This window comes from Pleurodeles waltl, chromosome 6, assembly GCF_031143425.1.
Source record: "Pleurodeles waltl isolate 20211129_DDA chromosome 6, aPleWal1.hap1.20221129, whole genome shotgun sequence".
Lineage (NCBI taxonomy): Eukaryota > Metazoa > Chordata > Amphibia > Caudata > Salamandridae > Pleurodeles > Pleurodeles waltl.
Genome location: NC_090445.1, coordinates 550,810,149 through 550,837,287, shown reverse-complemented (window position 1 = coordinate 550,837,287; position 27,139 = coordinate 550,810,149).

Sequence of the window (27,139 nt, the reverse complement as noted above, 5' to 3'; positions counted from 1 at the left end):
CTTCCTTCCTATGCTTTAGGAGACACCAGCATCGCACGCCTCTTGAAACTTTGGTCTGCAACTTTGAGGGTTACAAAGGCCTCATCTCCAAGATGTATAGAGTCTTGCAACAGTCCTGCCTGCTCCCTAGTCATCCCTACCAAACAAAATGGGAACACAAAATCAGTGTAAGAGATTGTAACTAATGAATGTTGGACACAGCCCCCTGTTTTATGTATAGGATAGACATTGAGTGGTTTTCTTGCCCTCCTCCTTGCCAAACACACCAATATACCTTGTTGCTCTCCTCTTTGTTACACCACTTGCCAACTACTTAGTGCTACTGCTTACTTTTTCATACATATTGGCCCTCATAACGACTTTGGCGGTCTTCTCAAAGCTGCGGGTGCCAGAAGACCGCCAGTGGGGACGGTCTTCCGACCCCCATATTACAAGTACTGCAGGATTTCTGCCATATTTTGGGTGGAAATCCTGCAGCAGTTGTGCTGGCGGTGGGAGGCACTGTGGTGTTTCCACCACCGGCCCCATCCTGCCAGTCTGACTCCACCAGCAGTATGATGTGCAATAATACAGTCCGACGGTGTCCTGCTGGTGGGGCGCTGCCAGCGGTGGAAGCGCCCTTTCCTGTTCTCTGCCGGACGACCTCCTCCCCGGACCAGGTAAGTTCAACAGGGGAGGGGGTAGGAGGGTGGGGGTGTTGTAAGTGCGTGTGTGGTGTTGGAGTGTGTGCATGAATGTGTGTATGCATGGTTGTAAGTGTGTCTGAATGTAGAAGTGAGTGCGCGTATGCATGTAAGTGTGTATGCGTGTGTGTATTCGAGTGTGAGTGTTGTGATGGGTGCTTCTTTGCGTGTGAGTATGCGTGTTTGTCTGAATGTGAGTATGCATATTTGCGTGTGAGTATGCGTGGTTGAATGCATGTATGAGGACTGAGGTGAATGTGAGTATTGATGCGTGTGAGTGAATACGTGAATGAATGTTGAAGTGAATGCGTGTATGGATGTGTGTGAGTGAATGCGTGTATGTAAGTGTAGGTAAATGAGTGTATGCATGGTGCATATGGGTGTCTGTGTGCATGTGTATGTATGTTGGGAGGGGGGCACTGTGTCTGGAGGGGGTGAGGAACAATGAGGGGGGTGCTGTGTCTGGAGGGGGTGGGGGAGGTGGGCTTAGTGTTTAATGGGGGGTGGGAGAGTCATCTACCGGTGACAGGGAATAAATTCCCTGTCACCGGTAGCCTTTCCGTCAGAGTTTTCATGGCAGTGCTACCGCTGCGGAAACCCTGGTGGAAAGGATGCTCCTAATACCGCTGGCAGTCTTCTGTGGGCCTTCGGGTCGGAGATGATCATCTCTGGCCAAGCAGTTCTGACCGCCCTGGCGGTATGTGTGGAGATGTGGAGGGTTGGCAGAGGCCAACCCTCCACACTCATAATGTGGCAGTCTTCACCACCAGCCTGTTGGCGGTGGGACCGCCACCTTTACCCTGGCGGTCAGAAGACCTCCAGGGTCATAATGACCCCCATTGTGACTACTCTACCTGCTATGTAAGACTCTGCTTTGATACGTGATGCCTAAAATGTTATTACTTAACCCTGTATTGCTTATAAAACCTAATAAACAGATTTGAAGTAAACATCTTATGCAGTCATGTGGGGGTGAGGTAACTTTGTGACATTAATTTATATGTGTTCTCCTTATGGTGTATGCATATGGAGGACCATGCAGCCCTCTTCTAGATAGCTTTCATGCTTCCTCTTAGATTTTGATCCCTAAGTCTCTCTCCCAGTTGGCAATGTAGGTGTTTCTTATGGGGGCTAAAGGCCTGATTTAGATATTGGTGGATGGTAATACTCAGTCACAAATATGACGGATATCCTGTCCACATATTACAATCCTATTGTATCCTATGGAGGTCGTGATACGGCGGACAGGATATCCATCATGTTTGTGATGGAGTATTCCATTCGCTGAGATCTGAATCAGGCCTTCAGTTTTAGGATGTAGCAATAAAGCCAGGAGATACCCTAGCCCTAAAGATGTTGCTAAAAGGGATTCTAGGTGTGTCTCATTCCTGCATATTTTGTCGCGGAGATGTGTCCCCAGACCCAGTGTAGGGCCCGTGTAAGCCTGTAGTCATCTTGTCTGCCTGGGCTGAATTTTTTGGTTAAAACCTCTCTAGTTCACAGGTCGCCATTGCCAAAAAAAAGTCCTTTAGGAGGGGGAATCTCCCTGGTTGCAAGAGTGAAACTCTGGATCTGTCATACCAGGGGTAAGTCTGGTTTGTTAACCAGTGGAGTCAGAAGTATAGGGTAAGGGGGAAATAGTTTTTCTGTAAAGAATTTGTTGCTAATAGTCAAGTAGCTTCATCATTGTGGGGAGAAGTGTCTGGGGCTCAGAGCAAGTTTTCTGCAGTAGCCATAATAAATCTTTGATGTTTGAATATGTCTGCTCGACCTATATCCAAGGTTTATTGTCCTCATTATAGTTCCAATTTAGGGCGGGGTGTATCTGAGCCGCCCAGGTATAGGTAGTGTCATTGGAAAAGCCCAGGCCCCCCCTCATCTATTCAGCATGAGAGGGTCAAGCATGCCACTCTTGGGGATTTGCATTGCCATGCAAAGTCAAGCATTTTTTGTCAGAATGGAGTCAGAATTGTTGTGCATATCATAAGGAGAAGTGTCTGTTATGTGTAATGTACAAATGAAATTCATTTTTGAACTGTTCAAGCTGCCATCTGGGAGATTTCAAGTTTGCCCCATCAGTATAGAACCTTAAAAAGGGTGTTTGCTCTGGTTTGGTCAGAAAGCAAAGGGCATTATCTGCAAATAAGGCCAAATTATGCTCCTTATTACCCACTCTCTGTCCATGAATGTTGGGATTGCATAGGATATTGGCCACAAGGGGTTCCATTGCTAGGACGAAAATTAAAAGGGAGAGGGAGCTCCCTTGTCCTGTTCTCCTAGAATGCGGTATATTTGCTGTATGTTCCCCATTGATCTCAATTTTATTGGATGGCTTTTCGTAATTTCCTTTAATTATTGTTTTCATTTCAGGACCATGATGGCCCTTGGTGACCAGCTTTGATAATTATGGCCAGCCCACCCTATTGAAGGCCTTATTTGAGTCAAGTGAGATAAGGAGGGCGGTCAGCAGGTACAATGTGCATAATAGCAGGTCTTTTCAGGTTTAAGGAGGAATGTGAGATAAAAGCTCATCAGAGGTGGCTCCTCCATAGGGGTGGAAGAGTGTCGCCTCCTGCCAGCAGCGGCAGCTGCAAACTTTTCCCAAAACATGATCATAAACTGTGTTTATGATCGTGTTATGGGAAAAGGGACAGGGCCACGGAAGTGACGTGCACTCCCTCTCCGAGCTCATGTGTGTTTGGCTGGCCATCTCGGGCCGGTCAAACACACATGCGCACATGGCTCTCTCCAGCCCAGCAACAGAGTTGCTGGGCTGGAGAGAGCCTGCACAGGCTCCCAGTCTGCCTGGGAGTGCCCTGGCTGGGCGCTCCCAGCCAATACTGATGCTGCTTTGAGCAGTGTCAGGATTGGCCACAGGGCAGGCTGGGAGCATGTGCCTGCAGCCATGAGGAGACGGAGCAGAGCAGATGGAGTGGCGCACAGGTGAGGCGTTTTTAAAAAATTATTATTAGTTATTTAATGTAATTATCTCCCCTCCCCCGCGAGTGCGTGCCACACCACCCCACCCCTTCTGTTAAGTGTGAGCTGCGACTGAAGCTCATCATAGTGTCTGTAACTGTGTCACAGTTCTGAACTGTTCTGTCAGGACTCTGTGGCGGAGAACCCCTTGAGGTCACAGAATATCTCCCTATGGAGGTAGTGTACTGAAGCAGAAGAGCAGCTAAAGGCATACACTGGGAATGAACAGCTATAGTAAGGTACAGAAACAGGATAGTGAAGGCAGAGCAACCTTAGTGTGAACAAACAGGGAACAAATCAGTATTGAACAACCACACTGGGGTTACCACTAAGGTTGTACAAAGGTAAGGCTCAGAACTTCCCACAGCAACAGGGAACATCAATGCCTCTGTGCAGATTACTCTTACAGATAGGCACCCCACAAGCCCCACAGAAAGGAGGTTGTAGGAGGTTGTAGAAGTGATTCTGTCTCTGGACCCTCAGGGCACAAACAAGGATGGTACTCACATACACAAGACAAGCCCTTGTGGTTCCAGCTGGAGACACAGTGGCAATTCCTGGAAAACAGCAATGACACACTGTCACAGTTAGGCACTTAAGATTACATACAACACTAGACAAATGATGGGACAGGAATTGCCTCCTGGAAACCAGGAGCCACTCCCAGTACAAAGGGAAACACTTACACAGGTGAGGACTGATAGTAGACTTACCAGACACAAGAACCCAAGAGGAAATTACAGAGAAAGAGCTAGAAAGGAGCCTAAGAACTGAAGCTCAAAATATACACAGGAATACTAGGAAACTGTAATAAGCAAGACACTAACTACAAGAAAGCTAGAGGCTTCAGGAACCATAGAGAAAGAGGACAGAAACTAGGGGGCAAGACTGAGACACAGAAGAGAGATTACAGGTGCTAAGAAAGAAGAGAAGGAATAAGTAAAAGGAAAGTAATACCAGGAACAGAAGGAACAAACAAGGAAGCAAAGCAGGATCACGACTGGAAAACAGGGAACAGGCTCAGGCTGAAGCAAAGCAGGATCAGAATTGGAAAACAGTGAGCAGGCTCTAGCTGAAGCAAGCAGGAACAGGGCTGAGAAATAGGGAGCTGGCTCTGGCTGAAGCAAGCAGGAACAGAATGAGAAAAAGGGAGCAAGCTCTGGCTGAAGCAAGCAGGAACAGGACTGGAACACAAGCCAACAAGAGGTCCGCTACGCAAAGGAAACAAACTCCAATGCACGACGAGGACCTTCAGGAAATGGCACCTTATAAGCAGTTCCATGCAGCAGCAAGCTCAGCGCGGAGTCACATGGCTGGGCTGCACAAGTGTGTTCACAGGTGTGTGCAGTTCCAGCAACTATAGGTCTTCAATAGCATACCGTATTAAAAAGGGAAGCAAACAGGAGTCAGAAATGGACTCTGGATAAGTGTTAATAGCGATTCCCAGGCTGCAGATACTCCTTTTACAGCGCACTCCCAGAGATGGGATGACAGAGTCGTAACAAACTGTCCCTGATGACAAAAAGTAGTTTGATACTTTTGCAAGGTGTCAACAAGTAGTGGGGCATATGCCTTTTAAAAGAGACTGTAAAGCCATCCGAGCTGAGGGACTTTCGGGGAGGCAGTCGTTTAATGGCCTCTCACACCTGTCCTATGGTAATTTCTTTGTCTAAGAGGTGCATGTTGCTCTTTGAGTTTGAGGTGAAATCTCTAAGGTATTCATCTTGAGATGCCTCATCAAGTTCAGGCTATGTAATATATGAGTAGTAGTGCTGGAAGTCAGAGAGAATCTCTGATATTTCCATAATTATGTGGTTTTTATCATCTTTGAGAGCTTTTACATAGTTTTGAATTTTGGTCTGTCAAAGCTTGTAGATTAGTAGCCTATCTGATTTGTCACTTTTTCATTGTAGGTTTGATTCATGTAAAATAACTGCTTTGCTACATCTTTTCTATGTAGGTGCTTTAATTGTGCTCTGATTCTGTGCATGTCCCTCTTGGTTTATTTATGTCTGGTCTCTGTTTGGGAGAGCTGTAGTTCTAGTTCTACTCTTTTTGTGTTTAGGAAGGTGTTCAAATATGGCTCTGTGAAAATTTAGGTCGGCCCCGAAACATTGTTTTGGGTGTGTCCCACAGGGTCCCTCGCTATTATCATTTTTTGCAACATAATGTTTGATGGTTTCTTTAATACGGTGCCTGAGGATAGGTTCTCTCAGAGCGATTTTGTTTATCATTCAGAGCTGCAGAAATAGTGTCTGTGGCTTGAGGAGGCTCACTGTTAGAAATAGGGTCATTGGTTGGCAGTCAGGTTACCCCCTGTTCAAGGAGGGACACTCACTCTAGTCAGGGCAAGGGAGGAACATACCTGGTTAACCCCCACTCACCCCCTTGGTAGCTTAGCACGAGCAGGCAAGCTTAACTCAGAAGCGATGTGTAAAGTATTCGTACCAACACACACAGTAATACAGTGAAAACACTACAAAATGGACCCCACACCAGTTTAGAAAAATAGGTAATATTAATCTAAATCACACAGGAACAAAATGACAAAAATCCAGCATACAAAAGTCAAGATATGAATTTTCAAAAGAATAAGAGTCTTACTCCATAGAAAACAAAGGAAACATTTATTTTTCATAAAGTACTTGGTTAGCGTAAAAAATAAAGGCGCACAAGCGAACATTCATCAGCAAAGTCAGCGATGCATCGATTCCTTCCTTGCAAGGGAGGCTGTGTGTTGTTTCTTCTCCTTTTGGGTCGGTGATACATTGTTTTTTCTCCCTCTCAAGAAAGCGATGAGTTGATTTCCAGACTGGGCACCTCACATCCGTGCAGAGTCGGGATGACTTTGACGCCCAGGGACGATGTGTGGAAAGTCTGGTCACACTGCATCATTATCAGCAGTTGCAAGCGGGTGTTGCACGTCATTTCTCCAGCCACGATGCGTCAATCTCCCAGCCGCGATGCAGGTGGAGCGTCAATTTCAGCTGCAAAGCCGGCGCTGTGTCGTTTATCAGCCGCGTTGCAGATGGTGTGTCAAAAATTTCCCTGCACGACATTCTGTGAGTGGAATTTCAGCTCTTTTTCTGCCAACTTCACATTTCCAGGGCCCAGGGACTGGATAGGGCAGCACCTGGCAGGGTAGGAGTCTCAGCAGAGAGTCCAGGTGCTGGCAGAGGAGGTCTTTGATGGCCCTGAGACTTCAAAACAGGAGGCAAGCTCATTTCAAGCACTTGGAGATTCTTCTCAAGCAGGAATGCACAACAAAGCACAGTCACAGGCAGGGGCAGCACTTCTCCTCAGCTCTTCAGCTCTTCTCCTTGGCAGAGGTTCCTCTTGAATCCAGACGTGTTCTAATTTTCAGGGGGTTTGAGTATAAATCTTATACCCCTTTTGGCCTTGGAAGCTGGTAAACTTCAAAGTGAAGTCTCTCTTCTTTGAAAGATCCAGCCTTGGCAAGGCCCCAGACACCCACCAGACACACACCAGGGGGTTGGAGACTTCATTGTGCGAGGGCAGGCACAGCCCATTCAGGTGTAAGGGACCACTCCTTCATCTACTCTAGCACCGATAGCCCATCAGGATATACAGGCTACACCCCAGCACCCTTTGTCCCACTGTCTAGAGGAGATGCACAAACAGCCCAGCTGTCAAAATGACCCAGACAGAGAATCCACAAACAGGCAGAGTCACAGAATGGTTTAAGCAGGAAAATGCCTACTTCCTAAAAATTAAATTTTCAAACTAACTATCTAAAAACCAACTTCACTAACAGATGTATTTTTAAATTGTGAGTTCAGAGATCCCAAACTCCATATTTCCATCTGCTGTCAAAGGGAATCTGCCATTTAAAGATAGTTAAAGGCAACCCCCATGTTACCCTATGAGAGAGACAGGCCTTGCAACAATGAAAGCTGAACTTAACAGTATTTCACTGTTAGGACATGTGGGAAGGGAAGGGAAGATTTAGGCCTGGCAAGTGGGTATGCTTGCCAAGTCGAACTGGCAGTGCAAGACTGCACACACAGACACTGCAGTGGCAGGTCTTAGACAGGTTTACAGGGCTACTTAAGTGGATGGCACAACCAGTGCTGCAGGCCCACTAGTAGCATTTGATTTACAGGCCCTGGGAACCTCTAGTGCACTTTACTGGGGACTTACTAGTAAATCAAATATGCCAATCATGGATAAACCAACTACATACAATTTACACAGAGAGCATATGCACTTTAGCACTGGTTAGCAGTGGTAAAGTGCTCAGAGTTCAAAAGCCAACAGCAACAGGTCAGAACAAATAGGAGGCAGGAGGCAAAAAGATTGGGGATGACCCTCCATAAGCAAAATTTAACTAGATAAATATATATTTTTCTAAATCTGTGTGGTTTTGTCTTGTGGTGTTTTCACTGTGTCACTATATACAGTTCTCCATAAATACATTACACATTGCCTTTTAGGTTAATCCTGACTGCTCAGTGTCAAGCTGCCCAAGGGTGGGCACAGGATAATTTGGATTGTGTTGTGACTTACCCAGACTAGGATTGTGGTCCAGACTTGGACAAGGGTGTATACCTCTGCCAATTAGAGACCCCATTTCTAACAGGTGGCTATATTCTCATGTAGGTATTTGACCTTCCATATTGGAGATGCATTGAGGGATTGAGACAGCCATCAGATGGGCACCTGGGGAAAATTAGACTTCCCCCCACTGACCATAATTTTCCTCTACGATATCAACAAGGACAAAGACAATTTCTACACATTACTCAGCTCTTCAGCAGACCTGTCTATCTCATAAGATTACTGACACAAATCTGGTTGCCATATGGGACAACCCTAACAAGAACAGTTACACGTTTCACTATAATGTGCACAGGACCTATTCCCGACTTGACTATTTCTTAAAGTCAGGAAGCAAGCTACACAGACAGACATCCATTGGTGTTAAATCCACGTCAGACCATACCCCGCATTTCCCTTTTGGTGAGTTTTAGACTTGGCATCCTTGGCGTGGTCTCCCCTAACTTTGTGCCTCTGCTTCCCAGGTTGTTGATGTGTGCTGGAATCTGTTTTTGCTGTTTTTGATACTCTGGTCACTTTACCACTATACCAGTGCTAAAGTGCAAGTGCTCCTTTGTAAAATGATCACCTGATGATGTCCAGCAGGTGCAGTAGCACCCGTCGCGTATTTCGGGCAGTGAAATGCACGACAGGGCTATACTGGGGGCCCCTGCACAGCCCATGGGCAGTGCAGGGGCCCCCAGGGCACCCGAAGTCCCCCTTACCGCCAGCTGTTCCACGGCAGTGTTTACCGCCGCGGCCAGGCTGGCGGTCGGGGACTCATAATCCCCAGGGTAGCAGTGCTTGCACCGCTGCCCTGGGGATTATGACCGTCAGGCAGAAGCCTGGCGGTTTAGTGGAGGGGCCGGCGGAATGGCTGTGGCTATTGCGCCACAGTCATAATAGTTGGTGGAACACCGCCAGCATGTTGGCGGTGTTACCGTCAGCTTACCGTCGGCCGGCAGGGTCATAATGAGGCCCTAAATGGTTATAAATTTCCCTTTCCAAAAAACGTCTCATAAATAATAGGGGTGGCAGGAATCACCTAAACAAGGTACATAAATCCGTACCTGTACCCAGGGACTGAAAGCAGGAATAAACAGTAGAAGGCAGGGTACAGATGTCGAATAGTGAAAGTCTGGGAACAGAAACCCATGGGCGTGCAGGTGGTTTGCATGTAGCTGTATTCGTAGATTTGACTTTCAAGGCGGGAGATTACTGCAATCTTTGCATGAATCTTCCAAGTGTAAATTAATTAGACATATCTTCAACTTCAAGGCCCCGAGTTTGGCAGATGGTTTGTGAAGCTTTAAAGCCCACCTGGTCCCCGCAGAGAGAAAGGACAACATAGCTTCGACCGGAAACTGCAGGGCCCTCTTTGAAGTATCCAAGTCAATGCTGTCCCTCAAAGCAGATAAATGTCACCTGTGCTGCTGTGTGTCCGTACTCCACAAATTCACAACGAAACAGAGTTATTGTAAACCTTGTTAAAAATGTTATGTTAGGTTGTGCTCGCAATTATGTTAAAAAAGAGATTTCCGTTTTTTCCCTTCCCTATCAAACATATACTGCATGCAGGTAGACATTCTATAGCTCAAATCAATTTGCCACGATAATTAAAAACTCTGTTTTAAATTCCAAAGGAACACCTTCTCACGGCTAAGCACTTCAAAACCCGGGCTTCAGATCTATAACTCACTTTGAAGGCAGAGAAAAACTGTGATATGGAAATAAAGTTGAATAATTAACCGAAGGTGACTTTTAAATCAAAGTGAAGCATTGCACCACTTAAATTATATGGGTTTAGCGTGTCTGGCGCTCTTCTTTATGCTTGTTCTAGCTCTTACATTCTGTAGGTGCCTAGGGTGGAATTCTAAATGAGGGCATAAATGCTTCGTGTGTTTAGTGTGGGTTGGCACTCACAACTGTGCTTTCAGCCATATATCTGTCTCAGGTCTTGAACTCAATCTTGTCGCTGGTGGCCCAGATCCTGCAGGGAAACCTGGAAGTTGCACGGGCAAACTTTCAATCAACTTCAAGTGCTATTGTCTCCTTGTGAGTGGGCATCTGGCAATTTGCGAGCAAGAACAATACTCTGCAAAAAGTACAAAACGGGAAGTTTATAGGCGCTTATTGGTGTTTGAGTATCAAAACCAGACAGGAACGTGGCCAGCCAACCAACAAAAAGTGTTAACCCGTGAACAGGAACAGATCAGCTGCAGCCCTAATACTGACTTTGCGGCACTTTTGAGAACATCACCATAGTGTAACCATGGTTAATCAAAGGGATTCTTTGTAGTCTCCAGGCTTGGTCTTCAAAAAATAAGTTAAAGGGTACTCCTAGCACACTGTAACTGCGAACTCTTCTCTTTTTTAGAGAACATTTCAAGAGAATTATAAGATCCTTAATTTAACTGAATAATCTATCAGTATGAATCTGTGTGATGATCGTGTGTGTGTGTTTGTGTGTGAGAGTGTACGGGTGTGTATGTGTGTGTGTCTCTGTACAACATGTCAATGGCTCTGCCTCAGCGGTCAGAAATCAGAAGTGTTACTCATGGGCTTATAGAATCCCTCACCCTTACCTTTCACTTTTCCTGACCCAATGGACTTTCCCAACACTATTAAAAAGATATGCAACCCAGGAGTATTATCTGACTCTGATCTTTCTTTCTTTCCACAAATCTGTGATATTACGAAGAATTCTATCTTCCACCTATTACAGTTGCACAGAAAGATGCATTTGAGGACACGTCCTCACAAAATGGTCCTTGCTGTGGTTTCCTCACAACACTACTATTGCAATGCTCTGAACACTTATACACCCAAAAGGATCTGACTAAACAAGAGTCCAAAATCAAGCAGTCGGCTTCATTGTCAATCTGAGGCACGGGGATCATATCCAGCCTGCCCTGAAGATCCTTAACTGGCTTCCTGTTAAACAACGGATTCTGTTCAAAACAGTGGGCCTTAGACACAAAGCAATGCTTTATTATCACACAAGGATACCTTTCGAATATCTTCTAGTTTCATCATGCTTTCTGGAGTGTGAAGTCACCCACTACAAGGTCAGTGCCCTCCAGCCACACAGAAGCAAAAGATTTGGTAACTGTACTCTACAAGGGCAAGGCGCTGCACTGTGTTCCATTCTCTCTACACTAAAGGACTGAAAATGATTTCCTCAAATTCAGAAGAGGCCTGAAAAGACAACTGTTCATTCTGCTTTTAATTGGACCTTCTCCGCTTGTCCTGTATGCTCTAGTTCTATCGATGGAACCCAGCTCTGGTGACACACCAGAGACCAGCTTCACAAAGTAATCATTCCAAGACCTTTGCTCACTTTTTCTGATATATAGTCAAAGTTTCTAACTGTATCCACACTACGAGCTTAAAGAATCACTATCAGATGGATAGACAAAGGCCCAGATTTACAAGAAAGTGGTGCATTGGTCCCGATGCGTCACTTTTCTTGCGTTGCCCCTGCCCCACCTAACGACACCATGGTTGTGCGTAATTTACAAAACAGTGCACCGTGGCAGTTGTTTCCACAATTGTGTCAATGCACTTTGCCTCTGTCTACTGCAACTCTATCTATGTCACTGGGTGGTCTGAAGCAGGAAGAGTTTTTTCAATGGGAGTTTGTGAAGAGGTTGTAATTGTGAAGGACATGTCATGATTTCCATATATATGCCAAACATATCTATCAGCATAACTTGGTGCTCTCCTTCTGCAATGATGGCAAATTATGGCAATGAGGATGATTGAATTTGATCTGTAGATGCACACACTTTTTGAGCTGACCAAGATTGATGTAAAGCAGTGAGGTACTTCCATTTACACTGTTCTATTAACCTTTTCTGCCACGTACATTTTTCAATTGTGGTTGCTGGCAAAAGAGCAGATAATTTGTGGAAGTTCCTGTGATCTGGTTGCAACTGTTGTGATGCATGGAGCATGTGGTGCTACTTTGCTCCAGACCATCTAAACGACTGTGCCCAGTGAGGTGACTCGTGTGACCTTGTATGGAGGGATGCTGAAAACCAGGGCATTCTTGTCTTTGGGTCATTAAGAGTTGGCTGCTTATGTCAGCACCTATGGTTCACCACTTATGGTGGTCTTGTGATAACATATAGGGCATCATTACAACCCTGGCGGTCAAAGACCCCCAGGGCTGTTTTGGCGATTGTACCGCCAACAGGCTGGCGGTACTACCTGCTGTATTACGACCGCAGCGGTAGCGCTGCGGTCGCACCGCCAAGACCGGCGGTTTCCCGCCATGGTTGTCCCGGCGGTTTTAATCCACCATGGCAGCACTGCTTGCTCCCCTAGAGACCGCCATGGAAAGGCTGGCGGGAAGGGGAGTCGCGGGGTCCCTGGGGGCCCATGCACTTGGCATGGGCAGTGCAGGGGCCCCCAGGCACAGTCCCACCCTGCTTTTCACTGTCTGCACAGCACACAGTGAAAAGAGCAACGGGTGCACCTGCACCCGTCGCACGGCCGCAAAACCGCCGGCTCCATTAGGAGCCGGCTCCAATGTTACGGCTGACATCCCCACTGGGCTGGCGGGTGGAAACTCTGTTTCCGCCCGCCAGCCCAGCTGGGATGTTGTAATGCGGCTGGTGGGATAGCGGCCGCATAGGCGGCCGCTCGGCGGTCCAACCTTGGCGGGCAGCCTCCGCTGCCCTCCAAGGTTGTAATGAGTATCACCAGTCTGCCAGCCTCACAACATTCAAGTCTCTTAGTGCCCTACCATATCTTGTCTGTACAGTTTATGCACTTGTGCAATGTTGTGCCTTACCCTGTGTCTGAATTTATTGGTGCTGTTGATGGCACAAGCTGTGGTTGTGTGGTTGTGATGGTAGCTTGGTCCATAAGACTTCTGCCCTTCCTTCTGTACCTGTGTTCCTTTCATTGTTTTATGTCATGTTTTATGTGTATAGAGTTTCCAGTCTAAATAGCATGCTGTGTTACATGAAAAATGCAACTCCACACACATGCCTGATCTACTACAATTTCAACCTATACTATAAGAAAATAAGTTGTCATCTGAATATGTGTGGAGTCTCCTGCCTTATCTGGATTCATAGACTATCAGAGAGCGAAGCTTTTGTCATAATTAGAGTTGTGACTGAGCTCCCTCACAGTAATAATGCTTTAGTGCCTAGAAGGTAAAAAGGTTTCCCAACCCCTGGTTGCTTAGCACAATCAACAACATGGCCTTCCTCACAGATAAGGATGTGTGATACATGACCACTAACACTAAAACAGCATTTGGATTAGCGTGTTAACCTTGCTGACCCTTATGGGTCAACAGAAGACCAACACCTCTGGTCTTCAGAATGGCTTTTCAGTTTCAGATGTTAAAGGAGAAGTAGGAGCTGCACTGATCAGTCCTTCCCAAGATAGACAGGTACCCTTCAAAGAGGAATTATTGTGCTGTCTTCTTAGTTCGAAACTGCACTCCCTCATGCCAATAGCTTTATTAGATTAACCGAACAATGAATGGAGAATCACCATAAACAAATCACATAAGAATGACCACACTTTGCCATCTCTTACTTTTTAGATGTATGCTATAGTTCGTAGTACTAGGGCTAGCATATAACAAAATGTAACCCATATTAATTAATACTCTGACATAGATTTTTCATTTTGTTTTCTCCTATTCACTTAGCTAATCTAAAAACCAACCTCCTACAGCCTGTCAGGAATCAAAGCAAAACACAGGCATTCAAGGTAACTTTGACTGCACCTCAATTTGTTGATCACTTCCTTCAAACAAGTCCAGTATGCTCACTTCCTTTTGACCCTTGGCTCTCAAAACAGAAGGGCAGTGTCAGGCAGGATGGCATTTGTTGGAGCTGCACTTTGTCAAGTTTAACTTCCTTTGACAATGAGTTATCAATAGAAAAGACATGACCAGGCAGGCAGAAATGTGTTAAATCAGAGCTTTAATCAGTTCCAAATCTTCCTTGGCTGGTAGTTGTGAAGACAGAAAGCAGATCTTAGTAAACTTTATGTCAGTAGAAGGAAACGCTTCTCCCACACAGGGAGAAGGTGTGAAGGAAACTCATTGCTGGTGATCTAGAGAGAGTTCAGCCAGAGCAAAAAGGGTAAAGCCACCAGGCCACACTTGATTAAAGAAAGGCATGAATATGACAAGCGTATTAAAGTCACTCTTGCAACATATACCAATGACAAATTAATTTTTATTTCCTTAATTAGTTACATGATGTAATCGTTACTTCTCTATGTCTAAACCTAGTTTAGAAATAAGTAGCCCTTTGGAATTGCAGCAGCTTAAAGTATCTCGCTTGTCTTGTAGCAGAGCACTTAGCTCATGTTATTCTTTTTAAAATGTAGTTGAGTGCTCAATTCACATTTACAATTTAAGAACAATGCATCTATGCTTGACCGTTATGAAGCAGTCAGAGCTGACCTATATAGTGTTAAATCTGGCACTCTAATTCAATTGTTTTTATCACAAATGGCTGAACTTTTCATATCAAAGCCCAAGACTGGTCTAAAGCCTTTCACAACTCCAGATGAGATGGAAGAAGGCTTCACTGCAGTCTCACATTGGCTTTTAGCATTTATACAGTCTGGAAGCACGACTTTTTGAAATAGCCTTGAAACACTATGGGCCTCATTTACGAGGAAATGGAGTAGTGAGGAGCTGCGCCAAAATTAGCAGTGCTGCGCTGCGCCACTTCATAAATGAAAGGATGTGCTGTAGTTACAAAAATACAGCACATCACTGTGCTTTTCCTAGCGCTGGTGCTAAATTTAGCTGCCTAGCACCAACTCAGTCACCCTTGCACCACAGTGCAAGGGTGTCTGCGTTGTAGAGAATTATTTTTTTAAGGTGTCCCTTCCTGCACATAAACAATCAATAATAAATAAATATTTGTATTTCTCCTAATTTTTGCTTATTCTATGTGTGCTGCATTGTGCAACACACATAGGAGTAGTAAATCATTACTTAATTACTTTCTCCTTCTTGCACCATGTTAATGCCACCCCTGGCGCTCCCTCAGGTTTACAATTCCTCGTAAATCTGGGGCAGCATCAAAATGCAATGGGTGTTGCAGTGGAACGCCCACAGCAACACCCATTGCACACCCCTTCCATGCTAAGTGATGCATGTGAAGGGGCCGTATTAACAAGGTGGCGTTATGCCACAAAGGTGGCTTAACGCCACCGTGTAAATATGGTGCAAGGCATTGCGCCACCGGAGCATCACTAAAAGTGACGCTAAGGTGGCTCAAGAGCCTCGTAAAAGAGGCCCTATGTTTTAGGATAGGTATCTCCAGTTACGGCCCACCTGGGAAGCCAATACTTCCCAGATATCAAAAACACTTACTTCAGATGGATGTCAATTGCATCATAGATGGTACATCAACGGAGTACATTGATACATGTGATGCTCTACTTTTCTGAAGATTGCGAGTGAGGGCTCCCGGAGGGAGGGTAATGCTCTAGGGTAACTTTGTCTTCCTCTTTATACAAGGTGTAGGGCACTATTTGGTGACTATTGCACACGTGGGGCCTCTTGAAATTATCAAACACACTAACGTGGGGTGGAATTCTATTGCACTTCCGACACTTCTCAGTCATTTGCTATATACTGAATACCTCCAGGAAGATGTCTCCTTTTTATGGATGGAAAGGCCTCACTCACTTAGTCGTGGTATGCTTCATCATAGAATCCATCCAGCAGGGTTAAGATAGTACTAACCCTGCGGCCTCAACCATATCCCCAAGGAAGAACTAGTTCCCTTTGGGACAGGGAGAGCAGAATAAAGTATCTTCTGGTCAGTAGGGCACCAGTAGCAATAAATAGTTAAAACTACTCCTGCATCTGCCCAAAGACACTGTTGTATTCAGGATGATGTGAGGTAGGGTTAAAACTGATTTTTTACTAGTCCCTACCAACCGGTGTGGTCAGGATCCGTGATGGATCCACACTCCTTCTCAGATGCTTATCAACATGTTTTGGCCTGCTGAAGGACCTGTCTGGATTATTTTTATCCTCAGGCCTACGGTCCTCCGGCCTTCTTAAGGGCATAGAATATGTCCAACGTCCCTACTGTCAATCACATTTTTAGACAATATACATGCGACAAGGTAAGACTAGTTATTACCTGGTCCTCTATGTGTCTCCTAAATGTGGATCACAAGAAATAATAGATATATTGATATGATATATTACAAACTGAAATAGTAATTATTGTTGTGTGGGATGGTCACCCAATGTGATTCACTCACAAGTGCATAAAAACTCAACATTGCACAGAGTGTACAAAACAATGAACTGTTTGTTCCTCAAGAACTAGTGCTAAGTGTATGATTTTCTTTGCATGCATCTAAGGTCACGCACTTACCCTGCAACTGTCAGTAAAAACCCTCATCAGTCACTAGGAGGGGAGTCTCCCTTATTTTCACACACTACACGTCAGAGCACACACAAAACAAAAAACGTACTTTTAATCAGGAAGGACAGGTTACCATGTAATGGAGATTTTTAGTTTCACTTAGTGGTCTTTAGCTTCATAACATGATTTTTATCAGATTCTATCTATGTCCGAATTTCACAGGATAGTACTACGCTCATTTCCCAGGGTAGTATTATGCTACTAGCCCCTTTATCCAGGCACTTAATATGTCATAACCAATCTTATACATGCTCCCACTTCTATTATTCCATAGTGTCCAGACATGTAGGTTCCAACTTCCCTTTGTCCCTTACTGAAGCCGCAAAACACACATCTCACCTAGACCACCACTCCACAATAGCCCATGACAGCTTAACTCATGTTTCTGGGCTCCTCACAATGTGGTAATACCCAGGATGACAATCTGATCATGTGTCATAATATCTCTGTGTTTTCCACACAAACCTTCTTAAATGCAATGTTGATGCTTCTTTTCTATACATGGGAGCCGTGATTACTCCTGTAGTTAGCTCTGCCACCTTGAAATTATCACCAAGAGGAGATTACAAGAGAAATTGGGGTGGGTGTCCATGCATCAACAGTCAGGCAACTACCTGCAACAAGACCACCCCCTGTGACATCATTATAATGCCTAAATAACTTTGACATACGTTTGCCATTGGTCTTGTATGTCCTTTTAAATATCAGTTGCCTTGACAGTATTTGTAATCAAGCACACTAGTTTTCAGGACTGATTCAACTCCAGTTCAAACAGTATCCTGCATCTATGGGTATGGTCAAGTGCCTTATTGTACTCCTTTTCATCATAGGGCTTCCCTCAGCACTGGGTTTCTGCTAATGCAGTCCAGTTTACCACATTTGACATGAAGGAGTTTTGTAGTACTGTGGAAAGAGACACCATCAGATGGCTCTATTTCAGTCAGGAAAACTGCTTGGTTGAGAAGGTTAATTTCTCTTCAGATATGGTTATGGAGTAAATGGGAGAGTGCATGAAACAGTAACCAGCTAGTTACAAAAAATAGTTTAGAGTGAGAAAGGCTGTGAAGAATTTCCATTAGACTGTTAGCGAGTGGGTCAGTGAGCAGAAGTCAGGCAAAGTTGATTCTTACAGTCCTACATTTTTTGTGGCCATCACACTGAGAGTGAAAATAAAGATGACGTATGTGCTGAGCAGTCTGTGGAGTATTAAGTGGATGAGTGAGGTGAACAGATTGTAAGGGTGTTTTGGTGTTTGATGTAAATACAGATTGACTGAGAGAGGTACCTTTTATTTGAAGTTTTAATGGTACTGTCGCGTGGGCTCTCATTATCCTAAATGAGACTACTGGATTTCTAGGCAGCAGGATCGATAACGGTGTGGGGGACTGAGTCTTACCCACGTGTAAGGAACTCTGTCACCCTAAATCCGGTTTTTGCTCCGGCTAACTAGCAGTGCCTCATTTCTCCCACGGGGAAGAAATGATTAGGCAGCCGAGCGCATGACATCTTTGGAACTTCTCAGGGAAATCGTGGTCACTCAGATCCAAACCAACTCTCTCATTTACAATATGGTCTCATATACAAATGACAAAGACAGTATAGGTTTTATATAATGTTTTAATAAAACGACTGTATTTTAGATAATAAGGCGTGAGCCGCAATAACCAGAACAATACAACATAGTAGGATTGAAATAGTCACCAGGAGAGTAAAACATAAGAACAAAGCTATCATATTTCCTAACAGTTTCTACTCTCCCTCTGCTTGATCTATTTAGAGCACAGCATGTTAAGCTTCTAGCTTGCCTTTCCGAATCACTGGGGAGACATAAGCCCTCATACCTGAGCAAAGGCCTGTGATCTGGTTCAGCATCTGCAACGAGGCAGTCAGCGTCTAGCTGTGGGTCTCTGGTCGGAATCTCCCTCTTGCATGTATTGGGACAAGGAAGTGATTTTATAACTAACATGTCATCGTGATCACAAAATGTCCCTACGCAGGAATGCCAAATCTAAACTCCTACCACGTCTATCGGCAATGTACCAGACTGTATCCTTGACTGAAGAACAGAGTGAATATGTTATGAAGAACTCCAGTGCTGAAGTAGGCAAAACAGTGAGATATGAATAAAAAACAACACCGTAGAACTGGCTATTTGAAAAATAACAGTACGAAGCCTAATAAAAAGCATGTAGAGAAAAGTGCACAGAGGCTCTAAGCTGTCAGCAAATGAATAAAATACATTCAGGGCAAAGTGCACAAAGGCCTAAAGCCTGAAACTAATGCGTAAAGTATACGTAAAACTAACCACACTACACCCTCCCCTTGTCGGTAGCAAGTGGTTCCAATAACATAAAAACATGCCCCAAACATAAACAATATATTTCGACAAGGTAAGAAGACAACAAAGTCATAAATTTAGGAAACATGTGACGATAAGGCCAAATTCAATATAGTGTCAATTTTGCCGAAGGAAAAAAAAAAATCCAATTGTCAGACAGAAGCAATAGAACGTAGGAGCTCCTCCACTTCGATATATGTTAATATCGGAAGATCCATGCCACGAAGTACCACGGAGCAGGTGTGTTCCAAATCCCCAAAACCATTCAGGGCGGCACCCCGTGCAGGGCCAATGAAAGAGACAATACCATCTTCCTCCAGGAAGGGAATCTCATAAACCGCCTCACGAAGCAAACGCAACCGTAGTGCACAAGTCTGGGAATGAGCCCTAATCGGGAACATCAACAGATCAGGATCGACCACTGGAGGGCGCTGCAGTGAGAGACAGAAAGGCAGTGCATGTTCAAATGAGCACCAAAGGCACCGAAACACGGGTTGCACACAATCCAAAACCGGTCTGAATGACAGAGACCAGTCACACTCCAAATGGCCCAGGAGTGTAGCTCCAAAATGCTGCATCATGCGTTCACGACACAGCTGCGCTGACGGGAGCAGCAATATAGGATCTCGTCGTGGCGGGACAGCCATTGCGAAAAAATAGCAACAATAGCAAGACTCCAGCCAACAAAGCCAAATTAATCGGGAAACCTCCAAAAATGCTTCCGAAAATAGAGTGTATAGCCGAAGGTATCAAACCGAATATGGAAGAGAAGGTGTGAGCGAAACCAACACCAACGGCTTTGAAAAAATTAGCAATACCAGCAGTGCTGGATGCATTAAATATACGTCCCACAAGTTCACCGAAGTGACTTGGAAAGTTAGCATTCAAAAGGGACTGTATCTCCACCGATGACCTTGCCACCTGAAGTGCGTAGGTCTCGCTAGCAGATGTAAGGGCCACATGCTTTTGAAACAATAAAGCTTTCAGCCGACTCAACTTGTCGAAATCAACCTTGGAAGTAGCAATATGAGGCCAGATGTCCGCTACCTCCCTAATTTGAGTGGGGGGAAACAACACATTCCCGCAGCACGTAACAGCCTTGTTGACAACGACAACGTAAACTATTCCGGCACGCATGCCACAGCAGCGTTCGCTGTTAAGAACAACGTAACTGCCGTTAGAAAGCACCTGGAAAGTGTTTTTAATAACCGGGACTGGAACACCCTTTAAATAACAAGCTAAGTTAGCAATCGAAGCGTTACACGCTCCGTGCAAGGACAGATGTTTACAAACCATGGAATGGCTGACAGAAGCTTCGCATTCGCTACCGCTAAGAAAAACCTCCCTCAAACCATTAACACATCTGTATTGAAAGGGAAGCTCCCACACCTCGTGTATGTAACTGTCTCCCAATAGTTCATATCTACCCACCGGAATGTGCATAAAACAAGAAGTAAATTGCAGAGTGGAGATAGGCAAATTAATAACCCCATGAATCAACCACTCAGCTGACGGAATCTCAGCCACCGTGAAAGGCAGTTTCTCCAATTTCTCAATATTCAACATAACATATGTCGCTTCCTTTTTAGCCATCAACTGTTGTTGACGAGTCAAATTAAAGGAGATAAAGATCTCTCTGGCACGAATGTGCTGCCATAGAACACGACCCCCCTTCAAGGTCTGAAGAGTCCAACCCAGCTGCATGATGGACCGTGTCTGACTCTGCCCATGATATAAAGAAGACATGTCTGATTTAATAATGTCAATAGCAGATGAAACAATGCTGTCAATCGTGTAAACACGGTCAGAAAGGGTATGCATGCCATTATCAACAACAGACAAAGTCTGCAGCAGATTTTCCTGATCAATCTGCCTCAACCGGGCTGCAGCCTCCTGTTGTGAAAGTTTCCAAATCTCATTATAAACTTCATATAAAAACCTTTTCTTCCGTGGTACCTTGGGACCTGACAAAAAATCTTGTAAATCAGTACCATTAGACAGTAACTTGAGATGTGACTTAACTGCATCCAGCGTGGATGACTTCAACCATTGTTGACAATGCTTCCCCACACTGTACGTAGTTATAATATCAGCATGTTCTGGTGAAATGTAACGAGGGTCTGCCCTACTAGTCCTGAACCCCCCTGAAGAGGTGACAAAACGTTGATGACACTGATTAGTGTCTACAGGCCATAATAACCACCCACCCGGATGTAACGATGAAGTGTTAAGCGTACCATTCTGGACCCAATGCGTAAATTCACTAAAAGTAGCATTCACATAGTGCTGCCAGTTGTTTAATTTGGAAGGGACAGGTATACTAGGCAAAGTCAACTCTCTAATCGTCGCCAAGCCCAAACAGCTAGTCTGTTGTACCGTGTCATTGAGGAAAATCATCTGCACAGGGATAAGACATGCTCTAAATAATGTATCCCTGACTTGCATCTGCCAATTTTTCGTACCCCAAACACTTTTCAAGTCAACAGTCTTTAACCAGTATTCATATCCCTCGACCGAAAGTTTAGATACAAACAAATTTGAATATAGTAATTTAGTATCGGTCAATAAAATTTGCTTATTAGAATACGGTGCAACTTTAAAATAGTAAGACTTAGCATTCCGCTGATCATGCCCAGAAAAATATGCAAATTTATCATAATACGTTTTTGAACTCCCTTGTGGAGGAGTCGAGCAATGTTCCCATTGCACATAATTAAATATGGACTTAGGGCTACTAGCTTTATGAATAAAGTGGTGTCCATAATAGTTGTAGCAAAACATGTCACCATGATTATCTCTAAATTGGTAAGCATCTTCATCGTCATAGACAGTATAATATTGCAAATCTGTTAGCATAGAATCTACTGTCTTCACATCCCAATCATCAGAAACAATGCCTGGTATAACAATATCATTCATTGATAACTTGAGGACATACGGTATTTGAATCAATTCAGTGGGACCATATATATCAAACATTACTTTATCCCGTACAATCCCATCCGGAATCGGTATTGCAGAAATGTTCACATTGGACAAGTCTCTTCGAACCATATGAGACGAAAAATGTGGTCTCAACACAGTCTCCATGTGCTCAATGTCAGATCGATCAGGAAGAAAATGACCATGTATTACTAGAAAAAAAGTAACCACAAATCCCAACCATAAAAAAAGAGTCATTACAGCCATGAAAAGCCACAAATAGTTCCAAGGAAAAACAAAATATGTACGTTTAAGCCAACTCAGCAGCTTACGTGGACCTCGGACAGAAGACATCGAGGACGAGGAGCTGGACACTGCTTCATCAGCGTCGTTGAAGCAGCCAGAGGCAGTTCTTGCAAAAGGTGCAATTGTGAACAAAGAAGCAGATGGAGGCTCTCTCCTAGGCACGCTATAAACCACATGTTCAGAAACATCAGTAGAACGTACAGCAACTTGATCAAAAGATTCCATATTAATCGTTGTCTGTGGAACAATCGCAAGATCATCTTCCACCCTCCCCAAGCTCGGAGAGGAAACAGCATCGGTGTAAATCACCTGCAGCGGGACTTCTTCCCCAGTAGTGAGAGGGATGTCGGAACTACTGGGTGTCCCTCTTGGTCTGCTGTGCAGAATCGGCCACATGTTGTAACTTGACATTATCAATAGAAACAAAGCGATTTCCTTTGGCCCCTTGCAGCGGCGGTAAAATCACAGTTCTCGTGCCGCTCACCCCTAACACAGGGACAGGTGCTCGATAAGAAGGACCAAATTCTTTCTTTACTGCGACCTTTTCACGCACTAGATCCCCAATCCTGGGTATCCAACCAGTAGGTGTTATTGGCTCATCCTTAATTCCTGAGGAGGCAGCACTTGCAGAAGAGTTATCTTCACGGAATTGTTGTAAAGCCTGCAAAACAGTGACACAATCATTTATGTCAAAGGGCGTAACAGCCGCCTCCACACCAGGACCATCTAGATCAGGAACATACATTTGTGTTCCAAACAGGCACTCATATGAAGTACGACCCCCCAGTGACCGTCTAGGCAAGTTATTAAGTGCTCTCTGTACTCCATATAGGTGGGCTAGCCAACTACGACCCGTACCTATAACCCTGGCCGTTAAGGATTGCTTTAAATCACGATTTAAATGCTCCACGACAGAATTTCCCTCGGGATGAAATGGAGACGAGAATTGGAGTTGGACCCCCAACGAAGCCATGGTGTCCCTGAATGCCTTAGAGGCGAAAGCAGGGCCCTGGTCCGAATGAAAAGCCGCAACTGCAAATGTATCGACAAAGATGCGCAAATCTTTAATAACAGTCCGAGCGTCAGCCGAGCGTTGAGGCCATACCCACACAAATCTGGAGCACGAATCTACTGCAACCAATATATATTTGTATGCACTATCTGGTGTCAGCGGACCACAATGATCCAAGTACACACACTGTAACGGTTTGTTTGAAATCAGAAGGGGCGTCTGCTGCGGGCGTCTAGCCGACGATGCTTTAATCTGTTGACAGACGTCACAACAAAGGACATACTGCTTCATTTCTTTATAGAGACCAGGCCACCAGTAACGAGCCTGTAAAAGTGAAATCGTGGCAGCCACACCAGCATGTGCAGATGCCACCCCCTCATGTGCTGCAGAAATTAATCGAGGTCTCTCAATTTTATTGGGAAGTTCACGTACACCAATGCCTGGAATATTAACAACAGCATTTAGCGCACTACTCAAGCAGTAACTATATTTAGAAGGAAATCCTTTAGGAAACGGCGTGCCATCAGCCGTAGCTTTTATGGCAGCCAAAATCTCTGTGTCTGGTTTGGAACTCGAACGAGTCACTGCAGCCACAGTGGCGACAGCCACTGCCGACTTTGCGGCTTCATCAGCCAAAGTATTCCCAGCAACGTGTATGCCAACGCGCTGGTGTCCAAGTGTATGCACAACATGGACCTTAGGAAGCGTTTCTTTCTGATCCGCAACCTTACCCCACAACAATTTATGTTTAATGGTGTTGCCTTTAGAATCTCTGAACCCATTCAACTTCCAATAGTGCAGATATTCATTGAAAGACTGAACACAGTAGTAGGAGTCACAGACCAGCAAGGTCAAAATCGCCGGATCCGCGTGCTCCAACGCTAACAATAGAGTTTTGAGCTCAGCCAGCTGCGCCGTGCAATCTCCCAAGGTTTTAGTATAAGTATGTCGGGGGCAGAACACTTCCCCCTCCATAGTGCCGCTCACCACCGCACATGCAGCAGAATACTGTTGTTTAGTCCCAACCGCTGGTTGCGCAGAGCCATCGGTATACATGACCACTTGATATTGGTCAATAGGCAATGTGCCAGCAGGAACTGGGTACTCTATTTCATATTGAAGAAATTCTTGAGTCTGCAGTTTAGGGTCAAATATGTAATCTACATCAGTGTCTGTCAAAGACGTAGCCCATTGTATCCATCGTGGGTGTAAAGCTTTCGAATTAGGAACACTCGCTTTTGTAACAGCCTCTAAGGCCGGAATCGGGGAAACGACAATGATGCGTTGGCCCTGGGCAAGCGGTCTTTCTTTAATCACAGCCATCTGTACTGCAGTGAGTATTTTCTCAGTCTGTGCAAATCGTTGTTCTGCAGCAGAATACAAGTGGGACTTGTATGCAATCGGGACTGTCTCACCCTCATTAAAGGTGACATACGTAAACCCAACAGCCCCAGGTATCACCCTGATGACTAAATGTGTCTTATTGTCCCGTGTGTGTAAGTGTTTAACTGCTAAGAGATCAGTCTGTAACTCTCGCAGTATGTGTGTATGGTCAATCGTCCAAAATCTACTCGAAAAATTCGGGCGAATCAGTTCGTATAAGGGTTTTATACGCGTAGCATAATCAGGAATGTAAGTTCTGCCAAAATTCAGAAACCCCAACAATGACTGGAGCTTCCGAACCGTATTAGGAGGCTGCAATAAAGCACATTTCTCCAAAAAATGTGGCGCTAGGCTCTTGCCCTCACTCGACAACTCATATCCCAGGAAAATGACGCTGAGGAAGGCAATCTTTGATTTCTTAAAATTAAACTTATAGCCAATATCAGCAAACCCCACAACAATGCGCGATACGCGCCTTAGATGTTGCAGAATCTCATCGTCTGTCAGATATATGTCATCAACATATGATAACGCTTCAGGGTCCAACTCGTGCAGCATTTCAGTCACACAAGCCGAAAACAGTCCTGGGCTATTCTTATACCCCTGAGGCAAACGACAAAAAATTTTCTGAGAGCCAAACGCACTGAAACTGGTATAGTCCCGACTTTCGGGCGCTATATTTTGGCAGAAAAATCCATTCGAGGTATCCAACGTTGTTTTGTATTTCTTACGCACTATATTGTTCATGAGCGCTGCGCTATGTGAATTCTGTATTGCATATGTGCGTGTGTGACTATTCAAATGTCTGTAATCCACCACTATCCTATATGAATGGTCCGGTTTAGCAACCGGAAATAAGGGATTATTCATCGACGAGACACAGGGCACAATTACACCCTGGTACTCCAATTGTGTAAGAATTTTCCGAACCGATGCCCTTGCCTCAAATTTAATAGGATACTGTGGCTGTGGCTGAGGTGTGCCCTTTATTGGAATTACATGATAAGGTGATTGTCTATCCCACCCCACATTATTTCTATATAGGGCAGGAGCCTGTGCTAGAGCCCATGTTTTACCATAGGACTCCGCTAGCTCTCTCGGAACAAGTGGTGAGAAGGAAGGTACAATAACATCCTCCCCAACCGGACAGTCGCGAACAAAGTCAGGTGGCCAATCCTGTTCGGCCAACAGAACATCATATGATTTTACCACATGGTCCCAAAAGATGGCGTGTACAATGCGGTCAATGTCCCCTTCTAATCGTAGAGTCACTTGATATACTCTATCAGGATCAGAGACTCGCATGTCCGCCGTTTCGACTTGTATGAAGTCATCAGTTGCTTTCACCTCCAGATGCTCTAGAAGACTCCGGCGAACTATTGTGACCTCTGCCGCGCTGTCTAACAGTGCTAACGCCCATGTCTTGTTCGTCAAGAGAACTCTCTTCTTGAGCGGCATGTCTAACTGACACTGCTGCCACTTTTTTCTTTTTAAATTGCTGTTTTTGTTGCAGCGGTTTCTCTTCTTGTTCAACAGAAACCTCTGCCGAGCGTTGTGAATCCTGTCTCGGTTTCACGTACTCCGTCCTCCGCTCTGACCGCCCACCTCTCTCTCTTCTCTTCTCTTCTCTGAGGAGTCCTGAAAGGAACGAGATTGGCGTGTATCAGTATATTGATATCTATCAAGCGTCTTCAAATTATCCCTATTCCTGAGATTATACCTATTCTGCGGGGTCTCCGGTTGCGGAGACTGTCCCCCATCTTTTTTAGGTGTTTGCTGTTTCTTTTCCCAGTGCTTTTTTGTACCCTCAGGTTGCTGTTGCTTAGCATTATCTTTATTATTTTTACCCTGCAATTGGGGTTTCTGCGGTCTAGCCCCTAGGCTATCGCGACCAATACTTGAATATGTCTCAGCTATTATTCGCGGAAGTTCCCGCTCTTGATTAATCTGCGGAACATCCCGAAGACGCATTCGCACGGCTAGTGTTACTGCCTCTCCCTTGAGATTACTCAAAATAATAGAAGAAACTGCGGCAAAATTGCCCATTAACTGCATGCCCAAATCTAAGGCATCTTGAATTTGTTTAAGCACTTCCGGTAAATTAGCTAAAGTCGGTGTACCGTGTGCTGTAGTGTAGAGCGCGGCAAACACCGTGCCCCAGGTAGTACAAAGGTCCCCGAAGGAACCATCCCATACGGCAAACACATTGTCAAAATTCTATGTTTATCCTGAGGTCCTGTATGGGGAAATACTGCTTCCAGCGTATTAATTTTTTGCGCCAGACAAAATGGAGTCTCCTCACGTTTAGCCGGTACCTTGCCCATAACTGAGTGTACAGTGGCCGGATTGATTCCCGAACAACTGCTTGTGGGTGCGCCGGAGCAGCACGCGCTGCATTAGTATTTAATGTCTGCATCACAAACTGAACCAGTCTTCTGTATGTTGTAGCTAAGTCTATATATAAACGACGCACATCAGCCACTGCCAAATTTGCAACCGCAGGATATGGTGTGTAATTAGCCAA